At 37.4% G+C, this 14,245-nt stretch overlaps 1 pseudogene; it reads right to left on the bottom strand.

Annotated features, from left to right (window-relative positions):
• Positions 1–307: 307 nt before the first annotated feature.
• LOC114206211 (large ribosomal subunit protein uL24 pseudogene) lies at positions 308–734 on the bottom strand (annotated as a pseudogene).
• Between the last annotated feature and the right edge of the window lie 13,511 nt (positions 735–14,245).

Below are 14,245 nucleotides of genomic sequence, written 5' to 3'. Positions count from 1 at the left end.
GTTTTCTATTATTATTTCTTTAAGACTTCTTTTTCTCCCCTGTTTCTTCTCTTTCTGGAACTCCACTTACATGTCTATTAGACCTTTTGATAACTGTCACACATGTCCTTGAATCTTTGTTCTTTTTCAGTTTTTTCCTTCTGTTCTTCAGATGGGACTCTTTATATTGAGCTACATCTTTTAGTTCATTGACTCTTTCTGTTCTCATTTTCATCTTTACATTGAGACCATCCAGCATGATTTTTCTTTCTGATATTGTGTTTTTCACCTCAACTTTCTTTTTTTTCTCATTTTAACAGTTTTTATTTCAAGTTGTTGCATATAAGTTTACTTTACTACTGCATCTTCTTATTGTTTCTTCCTTATATATGCCCTTTTCCTTTTCTACCTGGCAAGATTTGGCTTTACGTTCAAGGATGTTTTTGTAGTCTTTGTCCAGTTTTAGTCTAGTGATAACCACCTTGCTAGAGTGAATGCCCACATGCATGGTTGTGCCGTTTGCCTTCTTCCTGTAAATCTGGATGACTTTGCCAACCTGCTGACCTTTGTAGTGTCCTCTACACAACCTGCACTTCATCATCCTTTTGGATGGGCACAGATCAAACATTGTACTTCTGTCTCAGCTCTTTGGAAAGAGGGGAAGACATGATATTCCTGTGAATGTGGAAAGGTGCACTGAAATGCCGTTTTCGGTTCTGGCTCTGGTCAGAAGTCACAAAGGGATTGAACTTCATTTTGGCCACTGGTGCTTCAGTGATGGCCGCAAGAGGGAAGAGCTTTCACCCCAACTTTCAATATTATTCCTTTTGATTTCTTTCCCTGCTTAGACCTCCCATTTTAAAAATTCATTTCAAGAGAATTTTCATTTATATTATGGAGCACAGTTAAAACAGTACCTCAAGTCTCTGTCTGGGTTCCAAGATCTATGCAGTCTCAGGGCTCGCATTTATTGAGAGTCTTTTCTTTTGAAAATGGCCACATTTTACTGTGTTATTTTTTTTACCCAGGTACTACTTATTTATGTATTTATGTATTTTGCATACTAGTAATTTAAATTGTATCTTATGTTTTGAATGTTGTTATATAAATACTCTGGGTCTTATTATAATTCTTTGTAAAACATTGACAGTTAAAACAACAACAACATAAATCAACTGAGTTAGGTTCAAACATGAATTCTGTATTGCCTTCTGTGGGTTGTCCAAATTTTACATCACTTCTCAAAGCTCTCAACATACTCTTTCAAGTTCATCTCATGCATCAGTAGCTCAGAGACAAGGCTTGGGTTGTGTTCAGGTTCATACACAGAATTAGGCTAGCTGTATCTCTTTTTTTTCTCCAACAATATTACCTTCTTACTCCCCCAGAAAGATGTGATTTTGGGGAATTTTGTCTGCCCACGATGATAGTCTCCTTTGTGATTAAAAATTGCCAAACAATTGAAGCAAAACCCATAAGAAACAAAAGCAAACCCCCTCCCCCAGCTAAGTTGCTTCTCTAAGTTTTGTCTTCCTTCCATAATCTGCTCCCTTTTATTTGCTTTTGAAAGTCTACAGGTAGCTTTGTTTTGTTTTTCTTTATCTTTGTATTTTGTTCAGAGATCTTTGTTGTAATAAGGCAGATTGGATTTAATGTGCTTGTACTGTACCATTAAAGTGGAACTAAATTTCCAAATTCTATTTTAAAAGAATCATTCTAGTTGCTCTGTTGAAAACAGACTATAGATAGGTATGGAGGGAGGGCTGCTGTGTAATCTGGATATTACACACATCCAGATGAAAGATGCTGCTGAATGGACCAGGCTGGTAGTAGTGGGGATAATGAGATGTAGTCTTTTTTCAGTACATATTTTGAAAGTGGAGCCAACACAGTTTTCAGATAAATTAGGTAAGGAGAAAGTGAGACATCATTGGTAACTTCGAGAATTTGGGCTTCTACAACTGGAAGGAAGTTTTGGCCAGTAACTGAAACGGGGAATACTACAAGTGGAAAAAAATGTATTGTCAGAAGCTTAGCTTTGGCACATAACGGTTGAAGTGCCTACAATACATATAAGTGGAGAAATCATATTAGCAATGGATATATAAATCTAGGATTCAGAGGATACTAGGCTACATATATTAAAACAACCAGAATCCAAAGTTTGCAAATGGTATTAGTAAGTTAAAAAAAAAATCTATAAAATCCCCTAGGGAAATGTTTTTCAAACTTTAACATTCAGGAGAATCACCTGAAGTGCTTATTAAAACTAAATTGCTGGGCCCCAATCCCCAAGTTTCTGATTAATTAGGTCTTTGGAGGGACTTGAAAATTTGCATTTCTAACAAATTTTCAGGTCATGCTGATGCTGCTAGTCTGAGGACCACACTTTGGAAACTACTGCCCTATGGTGAATGTAGATACAGAAGAGAAGTTCAGTGGCTCAGTTTTGGAGGAGCTTGTGCTAAAATTGGGGGAAAAAGATGAGGAAACAATATAGAAGATAGAGAAAGAGCAGTCTGTGAGGTGGGAAAACAAGGAAAATGGTGTGCTGGTAATGACTGTTTCAAGGAAGAGAGATTATCAGCTTTCGTTTGCTGCATATAGGACAATAAAAGAAGAATTGAGAGTTGAGTATTGTATATACCAATATGGAAATTATTAGTAACCTTTACAGTATCAGTTTTGTTGGAGAATTAGGGCAACAGCCTGTTTGTAGTGGATTTAACTCATATCTCATACACTATAGTGTAAACAGATAAACTGTCCCTGTAGCTCAGTGACACCAGCCACTAAAACCCTTTGCTCTGGTATTATCCTCAACAAGCACTGTTCCTTGTTGATTTTTTAAAAGAATAAAATGAGCGGATCAACCCATGTGATTTTTGTATTTGCTTTATAGTCAAAAAAATCTTTAGTTCAAATTATATATTGGATTTTGCCTTATGGCGTCAGTCTCTTAAAAGCTAGGCAAGCCTGAACCAGTTTCTCTGATCCTGATAAATCCTGATCCTGTGTCAACACAACAGGGTTTCTGGAGCTCCCCCTGAAGATCACACTGAATAGTTGAGGCCCCATCAAGGTATCATTTTTCCTTTGAAGCCCAATTTTATCTTTTTTTTTTAAGCAGCCATAATCTCAGTTTTATCTTATGAAAGTAAGAATTCTGGACTTTGTAGTTTCAAAAGTTACTTTCATCTTTAAAGTTCTATGATTCTATGCCTTTAAATTAGGATAATATTCATAAAGATGTCAGACAACATTTCTTTCTCTAAATTTCAATATTTTCATATTGTAGTCAGAATTTCAGGAGTCTTACTTATTCATTATTGTAGGTGTTTCCAAATAAAAGAAACCATTGTGTATTTGATTTATAAAAAGTTATAGAATTTTTAGGCCAACATGTCAAATATTAAAAAAATTTTGATAACATAAGATCTCTCCATGTAGAATGTTTGCACTTAATTGCAAAACAGATGTAAACATTTCTATTATTTAGAGAGAATTCATAATTGGATCTAAAATAACAGTGCAGAAATCAGGTTTCTAATCCTATAGCCAAATCAAACTGAGACTGGAAAGTTCAGCTCTTTAAAGAATAACCACCCCATGTTATTGGTACACAAGCAGTAAATAACAATAATCTTCCTATTATGAATCTTTTCTGTACAGTGTTACTTTTTATTTGGTTTCCATTGAGGGACAATATAATCTAGAACTGAATATGATGCCTTTCCTGTATTGGCTCAGCATTAAGAAAATTAGATGTAAGAAACAATGTTTTCTATTATGTTAGAGCTTTGGTTCTCAAAGAATTTAAAATTTTAGAACAAGAAAATGTTTTAAAGTATCAAGTGTGACCCTGTCTTTTAGAAAGAGGAGGAAGATAAGGTTCAATAAGTGCATGGTGGTCCTAACTCATGGCAGCACTGAATTGAGAATCACTCTTTTGTCTCAAAGAAATAAATAATCATAGAAGTGGAAGATATTTTATTTTTAGTGTCCAGCTATTATGTGATGCATGAATCACCCCCATGGTTTCCTCCATAAGGTCCTTTCAAACATCTGTTCATATATAGAGTGTAAGTAAACATACTTAACACCCAACATTTTCCTAAAGTAGTTCTATTTATCAGCAAAATATAAGTGTTAACCAATAGGATTAATCTGTACAGTCTTTAGGCTGGGGCTCCTTAAAATCTATGGGCCTGTCCTGTATCTTTCCTATGTAATTGTCAACAGAATTTCCATCACAGATTCAAGCCAGTCTCCTAATTCTCCCAAAGTATAGTATTTCCTGCCTCTGTTGAATTGGAATGAAAGGTTTAATACCTGTTGGCAAAATTTGCTTTAGACTGCCATTTCGCTCTTGGGCAACCGTATGTTTGCCTCTCCATAGGAACTAGAAACTTGAGACAGAAGTCAACCTTTTTGTAGTTCACTCACTTAAAGTTTCAAAGCTAATATTCACTGGCCTGGTACTTCAGTTTTTACCAAATCCTGTGGCCATGCTATTTTGTCCTTTCAGGCACTAATGGTATCTACTGCCAGAAATTATTGTCAATGCCAAAAGCAGGAAGTAAAGACAATGGCAATTTCATTCATTCATTTATTCACTCATTTCATATTTATTAAGTACCTACTATGTTTTAGTCTGGCAACAAGGTGCTGAGATACTCAAGCACAAATAAGGCACTGTATTTATTCTTAAGGAAATTGAGATCCGTTAGAAAAAGGCAGGCGTGTATACACATATTTGCCTTAAAATAATATAGATCCTGTGGGATATATACACATTTAGGTTACAAGGCAGAGAGAACCTCCTATGTACCTTTTACCCAAGTATTTTGTTGGTAAGGCCTTAACTATTTTTCTTAATTTAATTCTTTTTAATGTCTCCAATAAAATAATTCCTAGTAATCAATTACTGAACCATCTAGGAGTTTAAAAAAAGTCTTCAAAAACATTCAACACACTTAATGAGTTTCTTTGCCTGGGAAAATTCATGGACAAACTTGAACACATTAAAATGAAAATTTGCTGATGTGATTCAGTTTTTAGTTCTGGGTAAAATGCCATCAGCATGACATTTTCCACCTCATATTGTATTTCTGTGTACAGATATCTTGGCTTGTGAATTGAGCTTAGAGTCTGTAGTGCATAAGTGTGATGCATGACTGATGAGTTTAAACAGAATTCATGCATCCTTTAAAAAGATTTTAGAGAGCACTTAAGAATGTAATTTTGAAGGATGGCATTTTTAGCTACAGTGGGCATTTTGAAATGTATGAAGTTACTCTGGATCATTTAGATTATTTTGAGCACTCACAGAATTTGCCCTGCCCCACCTCAACCATAATCATTCTTCATCTTCCAAACAGCAAACATGTGACAAGTGAATACCAATTAGTTCCCTCTATGCTTTTAAAATAATTCTAATTTCTTTTTCAGCATATTCTTTCCTGAAAATACAGATACAAAAGCTAAGGATCTTCTAGCTTCATAATGGTACACAAGATATCAATATAAGGGTGCTGTTTAGTGAACACTACTCACCAGGGTGGGCACTTGTGTCCTGCTGTCCTTAAGAGTAAATGATTCCAGGTCTGGATTTTCATCTGAGTCATTTTCTCCTGCTTTTAAGGTGAAGGGTTCTGTGGGAATAAATGAAGACCACCCAAATGAGAACAAGCAGAGCCTATTTATTCAGAGACTGCTATAGCACAGAAGTCAGCCACCATCACTTGCATTTGGCAGAGATTCAAAGGCAGGCAAAGAAACAAGAAAGGTTTATCATGAAATAAAGGAAGGATTTGGATATACTCTGATTAAAAGTTGTTGGCATGGGGAAGCTGGAGATGTACTACCTAGAAAGGACACATCTTGGGTGATTGGTTAGGGGAGCATATTGAGCCTTTTCTGGTTTATCCTGAGTTGGAAGTAGGGGTAAAAAATAGGAAAGTCCAAGTCCTTGACCAGGTCCTGACTATTTTAGGCTGATTGCTGCAGAGGCTGTAGTCAGGGTTCTGTTGTTATATATGGTCTGCCCATTATCCATTTGTATATTCAGTCTCTCCCTTTCAATTCCTCTCCACATTTCGAACATTAGATTACTACTGTCTGTTGTCTCAACCTGATGTAAAGGCAAACTAAGGATCCTGAATACGCCCCTCTCTATGATTCTCCATAACTGATGGAGAACCACTGGGCTTTTCAGTGTGAGTAGTGTGAGCATTTGTAAAATAAGCATGAGCTCTCCTGTGTAACACTAAATTCTAACTTGTATAAGACTGAAAAAAAATACCATTTATGGAGGAATAATGTCTTACTTAAGATACATTAGAAAAGTATTTATCAAATTACATTTCAATAAATCATAGTGTGATATGTGATATTCATGGATATTCTATTTAAAGATGATTTCCTCTACAAGCAAGCTTGAAGACAACTGAGTGTTAAGTTTGGAACAGCCTGGATAGCGTGTACTGAGGGGTTCAATGAATAGTGCTAAATTTCAACTGGGCTTTGTTGTGTGATACTAGGATAGATTATAATTTTCTTACTGGATATTATACAAATAAAATCTTGTTTCTAGGTTAATATAAGTAAAATACCTTCAAAGAACTAGAAAATGATAAGTATTCATCACTAGAGCTTTGGCTTGAAATTGTTGCTATGTTTTCACTACTACAGCATTTAAAAATTATTTTACCCCCAGATTTTGCTAATTTGTACCTTTTTTTTTGTACCATTGGTTTTTGGAATTAGTTCTTCAAAAGCCAGAATGCTTCTCATAAGTTTTATCAGTAAACTTAATCATTTGGCTCAGGATGAATCATACCCTAGTTCTCACCCATAGTTAATTGGAATAATTTAGATGTTGAGATTTGGGACTTTGAGTTGATTTTGTTGATAATGCTTAAATGAAACTTGATGCTATAATGTCAAAGGCTTTCCAGGATGTTGGGATGGCGAATATATTTTGCATGTAGGAAGGACATGAATTTTGGGGAACCAGAGGGTAGACTATTGTGGGCTGCATTGTATGCCCCCAAACATGTTGAAATCCTAGTGTTCATACCTCAGAATGTGACTTTATTGGAAACCAGCTCTTTACAGTCTTAAGATAAATGAGGTCATTAGAGTGGGTCCTAATCCAATGTTGTGACTGTTGTTCTTATAAAAAGGGGGAAATTTGGACACAAAGGCAGACATGCACTGAAGGAAGATGATGTGAAGACACAGGGAGAAGACAGACATCTACAAGTCAAGGAGCATGTGAGGTGACTAGGAACGAGGCGAGAGGCCTGGAGCAGATCCTTCCCTAGTGCCTTCTGAGGGAATGTGGCCCTCTTGCCAACTTGAATTGAGACTTCTGGCCTGCAGAACTGGAAGACTACTTCTTTGTTCTGAGCCACACAACTTGTGGTACTTTGTTATGGTAACCCTAGGAAACTAATATGGATTTTGAAACCATTTTTGAATCAGCAATTTGTGCCATTAGGTTTTATATTAACATCTGTATGTACCTATATGCTCTTAGACTTTTCAGCTAATGTCCTAGTTATCTTTCCCATTTAACAGACTGCTATTTGACTCGAGATACTGACTGGACTCTTTTTAAATATTTCACAAGCTACTCTTAATATTATTCTAGTGGCTGAAGTGTGTTACCAAACTTTTATTTTATTAAATAGTGAACAAATGAGAATTGTGATTTTTTTCATATCTTTGCTAGAGAAGCTGAATTACAAAGACATACATTCACTATTGCTTTTGCATCAAAAGGAATGACATGTTAGCAAACAGGAAATACTTTCCTTATAAAAATATTTAAGTATTTAAAGTAATATTTTATATTTGCCTTTTCAGCTAAACTATGATACCAGAGATAGAAACTGGAACAATTTTTGCCAGTTATTATATCTTAGTGGCAACCAGCTAGACACTGGCTGCCTAACTCATTAGGCTGGAAACTGTTTCTTTTGTTTTTCTTTCTTTGTGTACTAAATCTTTTCGTGCCATTTGTTTTGTTACTGAGGGAGGAAGGGAAGCCAAAGAAACAAAAGTTGCAGTGAAAGAAAATACATAACTTCACTAAATATTTAAATGGTAGTTTCCCATGTTGACAAAAAAGCAAGATGCATCCAATTCTAACAGCAATCATGACAACCTTCCAACTCATGCTTTTTTAAATCAATTTTCCCCAAATTTTCATTTTTGCTTTATTGCACTTGGCAAGAATTGCACCTTTTTTTTTTTAACATAAAGAAGGTTTGTGGCAATGCTGCATTGAGCAAGTTTATTGGTGCCATTTTTCCAACAGCATTTGCTCACTTCCTGTCTCCATGTCACTTTTGGTAATTCTCACAATATTTCAGACTTTGTCATTATTATTGCATTTTTTTTATGTTGATCTGGATCAGTGATCTCTGGTGTTACTATTTTAATCATTTAGGGGCACCATGAACCATACCCATGTAAGATGGTGAACTTAATAAATGTTTTGAGTGTTCTGACTACCCCACTGACTGGCCAACAGCCCATCTCTCTCCCTCTCCTCAGGCTTCCCTATCCCCTGAGAAACAACAATATTGAAATTAGGCCAATTAATAACCCCTACAATGGCCTCTCAGTGTTTAAGTTAAAGGAAGAGTTGCATGTCTCTCATTTTATTTTATTATTTATTATTTTTTTAAATTTTATTATGTTATGTTAGTCACCATTCAATACATCATTAGTGTTTGATGTAGTGTTCCATGATTCATTGTTTTCGTATAATACCCAGTGATCCGTGCAGTACGTGCCCTCCTTAATACCCATCACCAGGCTAACCCATCCCCCCACCTCCTCCCCTCTAGAACTCTCAGTTTGTTTCTCAGAGTCCATAGCCTCTCATGGTTCATCTCTCTCTCCGATTCCCCCCCTTTATTTTACCCTTCCTTCTCCTAATGTCCTCCATACTATTCCTTATGTTCCACAAATAAGTGAAACTATATGATAATTGACTTTCTCTGCTTGACTTATTTCACTTAGCATCATCTCCCCCAGTCCCATCCATGTTGATGTAATAGTTGGGTATTCATCCTTTCTGATGGCTGAGTAATATTTCATTGTATATATGGACCACATCTTCTTTATCTATTCATCTGTTGAAGGATCAGCTCTTTCCACAGTTTGGCTATTGCAGACATTGCTGAAATGAATATTGGGGTGCATATGGCCTGTCTTTTCACTACATCTGTGTCTTTGGGGTAAATACCCAGTAGTGCAATTGCTGGGTCATAGGGTAGCTCTATTTTTAATTTTCTGAGACACCTCCACACCGTTTTCCAAAGTGGCTGTACCAACTTGCATTCCCACCAACAGTGAAAGAGGTTTCCCCTTTCTCCACAACCTCTCCAACATTTGTCGTTTCATGCCTTGTCAATTTTTGCCATTCTAACCGGTATAAGTGGTATCTCAATGTGGTTCTGACTTGAATTTCCCTGAAGGCTAATGATGATGAACATTTTTTCATGTGTCTGTTAGCCATTTGTATGTCTTCTTTGGAGAAGTGTCTGTTCATGTCTTCTGCCCATTTTTTGACTTGATTATTTGTTTTTTGGGTGTTGAGTTTGAGAAGTTCTTTATAGATCTTGGATACCAGCCCTTTATCTGTAGTGTCAATTGCATATATCTTCTCCCATTCTGTGGGTTGCCTCTTTGTTTTATTGACTGTTTCCTTTGCTGTGCAGAAGCTTTTTATGTTGATGAAGTCCCAAAAGTTCATTTTGCTTTTGTTTCACTAGCTTTTGGAGATGTATCTGGAAAGAAGTTGCTGTGGCTGATGTCAAAGAGGTTACTGCCTATGTTCTCCTCTAGGATTTTGATGGATTCCTGTCTCACATTGAGGTCTTTCATCCATTTTGAGTTTGTCTTTGTGTGTGGTGTTAGAGAATGGTCGAGGTTCATTCTCCTGCATGTGGCTCTCCAATTTTCCCAGCACCATATATTGAAGAGACTGTCTTTTTTCCATCGCATATCTTTTCCTGCTTTATTGAAGATTATTTGACCATAGAGTTGAGGGTCCATATCTGGGCTCTCTATTCTGATCCATTGGTCTATATGTCTGTTTTTGTGCCAGTACCATGCTGTCCTGGTGATCACTGCTTTGAAATATAGCTTGAAATTGGGCAACGTGATGCCCCCAGCTTTATTTTTCTTTTTCAACATTTCCTTGATGGTTTGGGGTCTTTTCTGATTCCATACAAATTTTAGGATTGTTTGTTCCAGCACTTTGAAAAATGTCTTGGAATTTTGATCAGGATGGCATTGAAGGTATAGATTGCTCTGAGTAGCATAGACATTTGAACAATGTTTATTCTTCTGATCAATGAGCATGGAATGTTTTTCCATCTTTTTGCGTCTTCTTCAATTTCTTTCATGAGTGTTCTATAGTTCCTAGAGTATAGATCATTTACCTTTTTGGTTAGGTTTATTCCGAGGTATCTTATGGTTTTTGGTGCTGTTGAAAATGGAATCGTTTCTCTAATTTCTCTTTCTACACTTGCATTGTTAGTGTATAAGACAGCAACTGATTTTTGTGCATTGATTTTGCAACCTGTCACATTACTGAACTGCTGTATGAGTTCTAGTAATTTGGGGGTGGAGTCTTTTGGGTTTTCCACATAAAGTATCATGTCATCTGCAAAGAGAGAGAGTTTGACTTCTTCTTTGCCAATTTGAATACCCTTTTTCTCTTTTTGTGATCTGATTGCTATTGCTAGGACTTCTAGTACTCTGTTGAACAATAGTGGTGAAAGTGGGCATTCTTGACGTGTTCCTGATCTTAAGGGAAAGGCTCTCAGCTTTTCCCCATTGAGGATGATATTCGCTGTGGGTTTTTCATAGATGGATTTTATGAACTTGAGGAATGTTCCCTCTATCCCTACACTCTGAAGAGTTTTAATCAGGAAAGGATGCTATATTTTGTCAAATGCTTTTTCTGCATCAATTGCGAGGACCATATGGTTCCTCTCTCTCCTTTTATTAATGTGTTCTATCACACCGATTGATTTGCGGATGTTGAACCACCCTTGCATCCCAGAGATAAATCCCAGTTGGTCATGGTGGATTGAACCTTTTAATGTATTGTTGGATCCTACTAGCTAGGGTTTTGTTGAGGATTTTGGAATCCATATTCATCAGGGATATCAGTCTGAAATTCTCCTTTTTGATGGAGTCTTTGCCTGGTTTGGGGATTAAGGTAATGTTGCCCTCACAGAATGAGTCTGGAAGCTTTCCTTCTGTTTCTATTTTTTGAAACAGCTTCAGGAGAATAGGTATTATTTCTTCTTTGAATATTTGGTAGAATTCCCCAGGGAATCCATCAGGCCCTGGTCTCTTGTTTTTTGGGAGGTTTTTGATCACTGCTTCAATCTTGTTACTCGTTGTTGGCCTATTCAGGTTGTCAATTTCTTCCTGTTTCAGTTTTGGGAGTTTATACGTTTCCAGGAAGGCATCCATTTCATCCACGTTGCTCAGCTTATTGGCATATAGTTGTTGATAATAATTTTAATAATTGTTTCTATTTCCTTGGTGTGATCTCTCGTGATCTCTCCCCTTTCGTTCATAATTTTATTAATTTGGGTCCTTTCTCTTTTCTTTTGGATAGGTCTGGCCAGTAGTTTATCGATCTTATTAATTCTTTCAAAGAACCAGCTTCTAGTTTTGTTGATCTGATCTACTGTGTTTCTGGTTTCTAATTCATTGATCTCTGCTCTAATCTTAATTATTTCTCTTCTAATGCATGGCTTAGTCATCGTTTTGTTGCTTTTTCTCTAGTTCTTTAAGATGTAAAGTTAGTTGGTGAATTCATGACTTTTCTATTTTTTTTGAGTGAGGCTTGGATGGCTATGTATTTCCCCCCTTAGGACTGCCTTTGCAGTATCACATAGGTTTTGGATCGATGTGTTTTCATTCTCATTGGTTTCCATGGATTGTTTACGTTCTTCTTTGATTTCCTGGTTGACCCAAACATTCTTAAGCAGAGTGGTCTTTAGCTTCCAAGTGTTTGAATTTCTTCCAAATTTTTTCTTGTGATTGAGTTCCAGTTTTAAAGCATTATGGTCTGAGAATATGCAGGGAATTAGCTCAGTCTTTTTTTTTATCAGTTGAGACCCGATTTGCGACCCAGTATGTGGTCTATTTTGGAGAAAGTTCCATGTGTGCTCGAGAAGAATGAGTATTCTGTTGTTTTAGGGTGGAATGTTCTGTATATATCTATGAGGTCCATCTGGTCCAGTGTGTCATTCAAAGCTCTTTGTTTCTTTGTTGATTTTCTGCTTAGATGATCTGTCTATTGCTGAGAGTGGTGTATTGAGGTATCCTACAATTAACGTATTGTTATCAATATGACTCTTTATTTTGGTTAACAGTTGGCTTACGTAGATGGCTGGTCCCATGTTTGGGGCATAGATATTTACAATTGTTAGATCTTCTTGTTGGATAGACCCTTTAAGAATGATAGTGTCCTTCTGTGTCTCTAACTACAGTCTTTAGTTTAAAATCTAATTTGTCTGATATAAGAATTGCTACCCAGCTTTCTTTTGAGTCTGTGGCATGGAAGATGGATCTCCATCCCTTCACATTCAGTCTGGATGTATCTTTAGGTTCAAGATGAGTCTCTTGTAGACAGCATATGGATGGGTCCTGTCTTTTTATCCAATCTGCAACCCTGTGGCATTTTATGGGAGCATTCAGGCCATTCATGTTGAGTGATTATTGAAAGATATGAATTAATTATCATCATGTTGCCTGTGAAGACCTTGTTTTTATAGATTGTCCCTGTAAATTTCTTTTCTGTATCACTCTTGGGGTCTTTCTCCTTTTATAGAACCCCCCTTAATATTTCTCACAGGGCTGGCTTAGTGGTCACATATTCTTTCAGTTTCTGTCAGTCTTGGAAGCTCTGCATCTCTCCATCCATTCTAAATGACAGCCTTGCTGGGAAAGTATTCTTGACTGCATGTTCTTCTTGTTTAGTACCCTGAATACATCTTGCCAGCCCTTTCTGGCTTGCCAGGTGTCTGTAGATAGGTCTGACGTTATTCTGATGTTCCTCCCTCTGTTCGTAAGAAATCTCTTTCCCTGAACTGCCCTTACAATGGTTTCCTTGGTTCTAAGATTTGCGAGTTTTATTATTACATGCCAGTGTGATGGCCTGTTTTCCTTGATCTTCGCCGGGGGGGGGGGGTCCTCTCTGCCTCTAGGACACAAATGTTTGTTTCATTCCCCAGATTAGGGAAGTTCTCAGCTACAATTTGCTCAAATATATCTTCTAGTCCTCTCTTTCTCTCCACCTCCTCAGGCATTCCAATAATTCTGACATTGGAACGTTTCATGGTGTCACTTATTTCTCTGATTCTATTTTCATGGATTCTGAGTTGTTTTTCCCTGGCCTCCTCTTTTCCTTTTTTTTTTTTTTTTTCTATTAATTGGTCTTCTAGGTCACTAATTTGTTCTTCTGCCTTGCTTACCCTAGCTGTTAGATTATCTAGATTAGATTGGATCTCATTGATAGCATTTTTTAAATTCTGCCAATTCAGCTTTCATTTCTGCCCTTAGAGACTCTATGTTGCCATTAATTGATTTCTCCATTCTAGCTATTATCTTCAAAATTGCCAGCCTGAATTCCATCTCCAACACCTTGGTTGTATCTGAATCCATTTGAAAATCTGTGGCATAAGTCATAGTCTCTGAGTCTTTCCTATTTTGGGGGTTCCTCCTCCTAGTCATTCCATTGAGGGGTGGTTGAAGGAATGTATAGAGTCCAAATTATTGACCACAACCCACGCAAGATGCACCTGTTTTCTAGGGACCTTAGGTTTGCTGGCCTCTTGTTTTCCCAGCCTATCTTCTGCGGGTGGGGTCGGCTGCGCTGTTACTCAGGCAACCCTGTTTGGGCAGAGTTGCCCTGCCCCTGTGGGGAGGGAATGGGCTCAGTGAAAACCGGTTTTGGGGGGCTTTTGTTCTCTGGCGGCTTTCCCTGGTGGCTTTCCGCGTCTCTCCTGAGAGTCAGAGCAGAAGAGACTGTTTCCAACCCTCTGCCTCAGAGCAGAGATATCGCAGTCTGTTCTTCAGTGAGCTCTCCAGGCCACACTATCTCTGTTTCTGTCTGTGCTGCTATTACCTGCAGCGTTCTGGATTGTACGCCCCTCAGCTGCGCTCCCAGCCCCCACCCCTTGGTCGGGGCACGTGTCTGCCCTTTGTGCTTCTAAAACCG

Source organism: Eumetopias jubatus, unplaced genomic scaffold (genome assembly GCF_037043125.1).
Source record: "Eumetopias jubatus isolate StellerSeaLion01/CBP00866 unplaced genomic scaffold, mEumJub1_p1.0 scaffold_2, whole genome shotgun sequence".
In the NCBI taxonomy this organism is placed as follows: domain Eukaryota; kingdom Metazoa; phylum Chordata; class Mammalia; order Carnivora; family Otariidae; genus Eumetopias; species Eumetopias jubatus.
The sequence above is the reverse complement of the archived record's forward strand: the minus strand, read 5'-3'. Positions and strand labels throughout refer to the sequence as shown.